Source organism: Helicoverpa zea, chromosome 8 (assembly GCF_022581195.2).
Source record: "Helicoverpa zea isolate HzStark_Cry1AcR chromosome 8, ilHelZeax1.1, whole genome shotgun sequence".
NCBI classification, from domain to species: domain Eukaryota; kingdom Metazoa; phylum Arthropoda; class Insecta; order Lepidoptera; family Noctuidae; genus Helicoverpa; species Helicoverpa zea.
The window spans coordinates 3,384,774-3,394,418 of NC_061459.1; the positions used below are offsets into that span (position 1 = coordinate 3,384,774).

The 9,645-nt window shown below is 33.4% G+C and overlaps 1 protein-coding gene across 2 annotated transcripts in view; it reads right to left on the minus strand.

Moving 5' to 3' along the window:
* Positions 1-8,381, minus strand: part of LOC124632484 (lachesin-like) — a 105,563-nt gene extending 97,182 nt beyond the window's left edge. For both annotated transcript variants that reach the window (XM_047167333.1, XM_047167332.1), the window contains exon 1: positions 8,171-8,381. The gene's annotated coding sequence lies outside the window, so the exon portion shown is untranslated. The remainder of the gene's footprint in view (positions 1-8,170) is intronic.
* Positions 8,382-9,645: the final 1,264 nt, after the last annotated feature.

The following is a 9,645-nucleotide window of genomic DNA, read 5'->3' on the forward strand; positions in this document are numbered from 1 at the left end:
TATTTGATTGCTACAATAAATGTAACAATATTTTGTACGTTCTAATATGAAAAATACAAATAGCCTTCAATTGGAAATGGTATTATTTGAAAAATAATCATCATGTCATTACTATTTTTCAGTTGATAGAAGTTATATTTTCATTGTTGTTCAATCATTTTTATGTGACTATTATTGTAGTTTTCATTTGCGTAAACATTTCCGAAATTACTTTTTAATTTATAAAATGTAATAACATTAATGTGTAGTAGATATATTTTTGTATGTTTTTAGATTTCCTATAGTGTAGTAGTTCCTGACAGCTATTATGTGTTATGTATCACAATTTTTATGTCCTATCCAATTTATCAAACAACTTTATAAACATATTTCCTTATAACTAACAAAACACGCATATTGAGTTAATATTTAATCAAACATTCAATAATAAACTTGCATGTGAATTTCGAAAACTCACGTTCACGAAACTTTTGTTCTGTAAAATCGACGTACTTATCTTTTTCAATCTTTTTTAACCTTTAAATTAAAGAAAAATTAAGGTGAAAAATTTTACATGCCACCAATTTCCAATAGACCTTTTAGAAGTCATGATATCATAGACTTATACACACACAAAACCCAAACCTATCATAGAAAATGGTCAACCCAACATTTTCTAAAACAAGTGACGCACGTCTTTCTTTAACTTTTTTGTAGTAAGACCAATTTCCCTTCTCTTTTATTGACAATTTGAAAAGAGAATACACAAAATAAAGTTGAAAGCCACCTAGCAATAGATGGCAGCACCTGCATGTCGAGCTAAAGCGATCACTACAAGAACACGTCGAGTTGCCAATCACCTATCATGTTGACTGACACTCAAGTTCATTCCATTGCTGAGTAGTTTACAACTTCCTAGAACTAGGTAAGTGGAAGATAATGAAACACGATTACATTGATCACTAGGTCTATACTGTATACATGATATTTAAAAAACCGGCCAAGTGCGAGGCGATTTTACAAATAGATAAAAAAAATACTTTAGTTTTGTGTAAACCCCCGAATACTTATTTTTAATTTTCAGTTATGATAGTGATAACAGAAAAACATAATATTCGGAAATTTCAACTGTCTAGCTATCACTGTTCATGAGATACAGCCTGGTGTCAGCGAAGTCCTAGTAACAAGGTCGTTTCACTAAGATTTGATCGAGTAACCATTTAGTTACGTTGCTATGCAATACATAAAACTATATTATACGTGAGACCTCAGAAATGTCTTATACCTACAATATATAAAGCGATATCAAGGTGGTTTTATTTATAAATGTCGCTGATAATGATGCAAACATTATAATATACAATGAAACAATATAAAATGATACTCTTTTCGATGAATAAAAGAGGCAAATGTATGATAGTATACCGTTTATTCGGCACATAACATTAGTTTATGAATTGTAATAGTTATAGATGTTCCCAATAAATACATTCTTACATACACAGTTTGGTTATACTTTCCATAATGTATAAGCGCTATATACATTTATACATCGAGAATCCTTATCGAATAAATATGATTGTACCCATTTATTATCAGGAAAGAAGCGGAAAGCCTTTTCCTACGACGGTACAAGGGACACTGTTAAGAGGATTACTTGAAATAATAATTAATCTTGCTTACTTATCTTAGTAATTTCACATTAATTTTCAAGTAGGACTAAACCCTTATTAGTACAACGACAAGAGTTTAATTTTGAATACGTTTAAGTTTGAATTTGATGTTGATTTTATCAACTATGTCATTAAAGTCAGTTTTGAACCGTCTTATTTCTTGATAAAAATGTTCTTGGTAAAAATTTAATGATTGTACAATAATATATTACCAACATAATGTCTTAAACCGTCGTACTGTCTCGAAATAATGTTATTTAATATCTCAATTAGAAAACGAATATTTTGTGGTGGCAGAATAAGTAAAATAATACTAACCGTAACTCTAGTTGCTTGTTAACAATAGTAATAAAATAATGGATATAAAACCTTACATTATATGCTCCACGATCTTTTAACCCCAAACAACTATTATATTATCTAAAGGACAAAACAAAACACAAATAAACAGAAACACCCCGTTCCAAAGCAATTTCGAACAATAAATTCAAATTTCAAAACCACTATAAACTGAAAACTAAAATTAAATTCGAAAACGAATAAACACGGCCCCGCAAGTTATTTTAATCAACAATAATAAATTGTGGGCGAAGGATAAAATGTATAGAAAAAAACCCGTTTAAAAACACAACCACATTAATTGATACTGTTTCATATTCATGTTGAATAAATAGGCTGTACTGTATTTTTTTTTACATAGAATCAATACTGGCCGGACAAACCGCTTCCCGGTAAATTATTCAAATATTCGAAGTTTGAAATTGATCGATTCATGTCTATGAAGGTTGGTTTAAAAGAAAATCAACTGGTTCCAATCGAAAGGGATTTATAGAACTTAGCAATATTATGTTCGCGATAATTTTACAAGTATTTTGTCTTCGTTTACCTACTTACAGAATTTTTTGAAATTAAAAGTAACTGTACAGTCCTATTTAGAAACGATAGATTACTACTATCCTAAATGCACCGCTTAATTCTTTTGATATTCGTTGATAACACAAGTGCCTGAGACAAGTCTTTCCTATGATCATGTGGTCATCCATCATTAAAGTCAACGGAAATAATAAGGCGTAGACATCTCAGGTACAAAACTAGCCACCGGGTGACGGGGAGACATTCAAATAATATAAGTTAACATAAATTATGTTTATCTATCTTTCTTTCAGCATTTTTACTCGTATTTTTATCCTTCTTAATCTATAGTTTGAACAAATAAATAAGCAAAATCCACCACTATTATACAAATTCGCTTTTCTTACCGTAACATGCCTAAAGCATTAGGATAACACTTAAATAATCGCAATATATCTGTCCTCATATCCCCACGAAGGCATAAAACCGTCTCACCAAAACATCGTTAACTTAAATGTTTCCAAAATAAAATCTAGACTGAAACTCAGACAGAATGTAAATATGAAAAGAGATGTGTAATTCTGGGAGGGTAACTCCCTCATTTTCACGTGTCCTTTGACGATGAGTACTCTTTTCATAATATCCTGTACTAAAGAGACGTTTAGGGTAAATGTGCCTATGTCTTTTAACTAAAATACTTCAAATTGAAATTCATCAGAACTTCTGTTGCAATACGATAAAAAAAGTCTACGTATGTATCCATAGCAAGGACTTGGTCCATAGTAATAGATGTTCTTATTTCAAAATACAATACTTACGCCACGGTGCCGAGCGAACCCGACTGAAGCCGAGGATAACCGATTTAGCTTCGCCGATCTATGCCCGTTTAGTTCGCCGATTAGAAAGAGAAAAAAAAAAAGAAAAAAATACGGTTAAATTGAGAACTTCCTTTTTTGAAATCGGTTAAAAATAAGCTTGAAGATTTTCACCTCCGATTGGTGGCGCAGTACTTCACAAGACTTGTTAGGTAATTAATACTATTATAGTCAATGTTATTAAATAGGTACTTTAATGTCACTTAAGTATGCTCATGCTTACCATGGTAGACACTTCGCTCAAGGTAACTAAAATTTTTAACGCCCTTGATTTTTGGTCTCAAAGAACACAAATAATTAAATGCTCAGGCAGTGAAGTTCTACTACATTATTATGTGAAGGTTACCGAAAATTAAAAAAACTCTGTACTTTCACAAAACTAGATAAAAAGTAGTAGGTAAGTTCTATCACTGTCTGTTCAATACTAATAATAGTTTACAAGCACGTGTATCAGTGAAACAAAATTATTAATGATAGGGAAACTACCAGGAAAACTACTACTTAATTCCATAGATATCCATAGTTTAGTTCTTCATTTTCTATACCTACATAATGATACACGTGAAGACCAACTGACTGTCACTTTCTTCGAAATATCCTGGTCCAAAATCAAGTGTTAACTTCACGATAATGAAAATGTACGAACGGAATACTATTGCGCAATTATGAGTCATTAAATGGCTAACTTTAGAGTGAAACAGTTATGTAACGAAAAATTTTAATGAAAATATTCGTACAAAATCCATGCTTCTGATCCTTATTCTTGCGGCTCACCTCGGTTATTGACTGATATTTCTACGAAGTCATAAGTTACTACTAATCAACGTTGAAGCATAATATAGATAGATAGGCATGTATTATCCTATACGATCATTCTCAAGCTTAATCAAGTCTGACAAATGACCTAACCTTGATACCTCGATATTTCCCAATATCGGCGCCTGGAGGTCAAATGACGATCACCCTATTTAAATGTTGATTTAGCTGCATCTACATACATGAACTAATATGTAGATTAGAACATGCTACCTTTTTCACGTTGTATATAAGAAATAAGACCTGAAATTATGTTTTTTCTGTAGTTTCAAATCAAATCATCTTCTTATCGAGTGAGCTGCAGGTTTAATCACCCAGCAAGCTCTGGTGTCAGAGTTATCTCAAATCCGCCTGACGGCCTCTGATGTGGACTTGTAACAATGACTGGCTACTGAGTAACATTCGAGGAAGCCGGCTTTACATACCCTTCTGGGCAAAACGGTGCAACACCGTTAACTTCCAGACTCCAGGCTGCTTTGTGAAAGCTTTTAAAACCGACAAAGCAACCGATTTCGGCCCGTCCCGGTAATCAAACCATACAAAATAAAACAAATGAAGCTCAAATAACCCTATAAAATTCTAGAATAAAGACATAATTCAACAAGAAACATTCACTTAATGTCTTCACTCTAAATAAACCGAAATAAATACCTAGCTCAGCTCTATTCCAGTAATTAATGTCCTAGTTTAAGGACAACTTCTGTAAAAGCATGACCATTTTGCCGACTTAATTACACTTAGTAAAACTGATTTAATTTTGGAATTCTTACAATAAGTTAAAATAAATTTTACATGTGTATGTATATATGCTGGGAATTCAAGCGTATTAAGCCTCTTAGCGAAATCCTCTTTTATAAATAGTTCTGGTTAATTACCAAATAAATGCTTAATAAGGCGTGTTAACAGTCCTCTCTGGTATAATATTTTACCAATTTTCGGAATCGGATACAAATATTTGTTACGGTAGCACAAGTTCTTTCCACGATTCAGTTATTATTTTTAGTATTAAGTTAAGAATATTTAAAGTTCTCTCTACTCTTGTTTTAAACCAAACTTAAAATTTCAGCTTTAAGTACAATCTAATTACCTACTAATTGCTATCTGAAAATTGATTCCTCACGGTAAACTGTCATTCCATGAAGTTTAAGGAGTCTCTTCTTCACCACGCAAAAAGAACACTTATCAGGATCTATAAAAGATTCTTCCGTCGGCTTTTATTCTGGTTATCCAAAAACTAGAAGATCCAGTACAAAATGCATCATAAAAATTCGAAGCAGAGCATCTCTTAATGAGCTTTCCGCTCTATATAAATATACGAAATATGAAAATTCCGTTCCGTTCCACTGCGCTTATATATGACGTCATTAGAGATATTTCCGAAAGGAATTTTGCATAATTAGAGCCTGCATCGAAGCCGTAAATTATTTAGCTTTTAAAATAATATTAAATTCATTCGAATATTATTGATAACTTTTAAGAAAGCATGCGTTTAGCTCACGACCGTTAGTTTGTTGAAATATATGAAACCTCCAAAGAGAAAACATTAAAAATCTTCTGACCGTATACTGTAACTAATTAGTTCTAGTGTCAAGGGATGATCGTCAATCTTTTAACACAATATTTGATTATGTATGGTTTATTAAAAACATCTAATTTCACGGAACTATGAAACTGTAACGGTATTTATCCAACTGCTTAAAATTCTCGAACTCTTTCAAAAGAATTGTAAAATGATTTAATTTTATTTCAATTATCAAAACTAATTTTCCTGATCAGCGGGTAGTAAATGTACCTCTCATTGATGTAATTAAGTATCGATCTTATAAATCAAAGGTAAACGCAAAACCTTCTAAATTGCTGCATCATAATTCAATTTATAGTACGCGACTTACTTGTGCCCCCAACAATGACAGATTAACAATATCAGTCAATGTCATTTCCTTTCCTTCAAAATTATCTTCAATTTTGATACAAATGATCTTGCAATAACCGTTCTATCTCAAAGACAATTCCTGCGTAAATGTAGAAAAGATATTTTTATCCACCTTATTATAAAACGTGGTGTTAAAAAGTACCGGCTTTACCTCCCCACTCAGAGACATTTAATGATTGCTTAAGTCACTCCTTAGTGACGGAATGTCATACAAATCCTTCACTAAGGAATGGCTTAAGTAACCATTAATGACTCTGAGTGGGGAGGTTTGTGCTAGATTTAGACTATTAGCTTAGTTCGGGATGATGGTTTAAGTACTAAAGCGAATACTTTTTAGGGCCACGTTTTATAATAAAGCGAAAGCTCCTTTCCTTACCTTCAGAATATCGTTACACATTTTCACATTTTGAAATAACCGCTATATCTGACTGTCAAAAAATTTTGTTATGCATTCTAATGTCCTCTTTTAAGTCCATTTAAATGAATGAAAAAAGTATTGATTTGTATCCATGTGAAGTGTTAAGGCCTACTATGATGCGTCCTCAATTTTCCCGGATGACCGCATAGATCCTTGTGATACGGCAAACTAGACACTCCCACACAGTAACTGCGGATTTCAATAAAATATCTATCCATAGTTTATGCGATTAGAGACTTAAAGACGTTATAATTTATAGGGAGTTAATGTCACAATTCACCAGTCTAACCAAGGGGTATTGGGTTGCCCGGGATTCTGGGTTGAGGAGGTCAGGCAGGGTAGTCGCTTCTTGTAAAGCACTGGTACTCAACTACATCCTTTTAGACTGGAAGCCGCCCTGAACATAGTTGGGAAAAAGGCTCGGAGGATGATGTCACGATTCAATCTCTAATCGCAAAATAAAGATCGGTTATAGCAATCCACCATAAGCCCTTCTAAAGTGATAGTAGAGTTATTGCTATTATGAATCTGTGAATAGAACGAATTGTTTTCATGATATATAAGTCTTACACTCCATTTCGTACCTAAAGGTCATAGGTTAGAATATTCGAAAGAGTGTTCTGGAAAATATTGCTACCGGAGTATTATTTTGAATAATATTGAGGATAGAATGGGACTGTTTTTAATGCAAAAGATTTATATACCTTTGGTATTGTAGACTTATATTTATTTAATGAGTATAGTTATTATTATTGGCCTATTGTATAACCATAGAGACAATAAATATATATAGCTAAACCAGTAGTTATAGAAACATAATGATTAATAATGATATATTTTAATTACATTACCTGCAAACCCCTGAATGTATTCGTTGAATGATTTAAAAAACTTTCACGAATACTCAGCTTCTTCCGGGTAAAGCACGTTGTTAATATTTTAACGGTTTACCTAAATAATTTATTCACAAAGGCCAGATACTCTCGTAAAGTATTGATCGAAGGGTCATTAAAATTAATGGGGTAATTTAATTACCTTATTTAAAATTAACCATATAATTTACTGGTAAAAACAAAATAAAAGCAGTAAGGTGTAAAAAATGAATAATATGTTTTTCATTTTATGACCTGAAAACATGCTGTTAAATTGTGAATGGACCCTTCATTAACCTGTTTGTAACAATATATTTCATATGACTAGGCTCACCGAATTTTTATTAAAAATTTAACAGTTAATTACAGCAGGCATTATGAATCTGAATCGTAATGACTACTACCGGATAATTAAAAACGGCACCATTACAATTTAATTAATTTTCTGATCCATACGTAATATAAACTGTTTAACCGGCAATTATTATGCATAACGCACCGACGGCACTGCAGTCACACATACATGGCGAAATTAACAACATGCTTCAATCAAAAACCGTATCCAACCCGAACAAGCCGCCCGCAGTAACGAGCACATCGTCCTATAAAACAGACATTAATTCATCGAGCACGCCGCTCCCAATAAAATAAGATCAATTAAAGAAAAATCACCTATCCGGACCGAGTATGTAGCTCAATCGCACCAATCCTGTTACTATGCTAATTTTATTGCAGAAAACACCACTACTTACCGGCTGTACCTATGCAATGCAACCACACGAACTCGCACCCAACTCACTTACTTAGTCGCACGCAACCACTTAATCACAAGTCACAAACATTTGTTCACAATCATCGATATGGTCATTTCCAGGGTAATGCTGACACTGAAACACGTCACAGACACTGTATGGGATCACCAGTCCTGTTTTTTTGGGGTGCGACGCGTACAGGCGCTCGCTTCGTCGTCGCAGGCTCTACTGGCTGGGGCGACGCTACCGCGCGTGCCTAGCCCCGCAGCCCTCACCCCGCCCCGTTTACCTCGCAGTACAGCCAAATAGAAATAAAGTATGCGCTGTAAGGACAGTACGTGGAAGAAAAAACGGATCTAGATACCTGCAGGCGAGTTAGTTAGATCGGAACGTTTCAAAGACTCGATGAAGCTCCTCTGATTTGCTACTTGCGAGCTTGTTATCATTGTACGTTTAGGTTATTGGAAATAATACTGATTTCGTTGGGATAATTTCTTACTGATTTTTTTTTTTTTTCGGGATGTGTGTATTTTATATAACTTTTTAAATGCCTAAACAGGATTGTAGGATTGAATTTTAATGTTCGTGATGTGACGTCAATATTTTTTTGATGTGACAGTATTTCTCTACTCTGCGCGAGACTACAGAATCTCGGGCTACTTGATAGGCATACGTAGAGTCGAAGCCAAAATTCTAAAGCTCTATGGGACTTTTTGACACTATTGCCATTGATATATTATGAGAAGAATACAAATATTGAAATATACGTTTCGATATCCAAAAAAGCGACATTTCTGGTTTAAAATACTAGAAGTTAAGCTTTGAATGAAACGGAAAATTTCAAAATATATGCTAATCTAGTGCTCACTAGAGCTGTTACTGGGCAAAAATACGTGAAATCCTAATATTGAACGATAAGTTACTTCCCACGTAATGTAAAAATATAAAGTTTCTCCGAATCTATGCAGGATAATTTTCAAATTAGTTCAGTTGTTTTAAATTGCTGATAAATTTTGATATTTTATAATATCTACTAACATAACCACCGCTAACCATAAAACAGATTGTTAATCCAAACCACTTCAGCAAATTCGCAACATATTTTTACAACCCCTCTCTTTACTCTTCCACATTCACATAAAAGCATGCTATCAAAACACACCAAAAATAAAACAGAATCACAAATCATTTTCAGACTTGTATCTGTCAACGGTACCCTTTTAGGATAAGAATGTCAGTAACAAATTTTCATCATTCTAAAACATACAGGTGTATTTTTCTTAGCCATGTACTGAGCTGGGGTACCATCCTCCCCCATTCACTTGACACCTGCGTTCGAAGTAAGACATATTGGAATTCATAAAGGTACGTTTCGTTCGCGCGATGTTCTGCGCTTTCTATGTAAAATGATGTATCTGTATTGTGAGGGATTATTTAACTTTCTTTGGGGATTTTATGAAAATTATTGGTGTCCT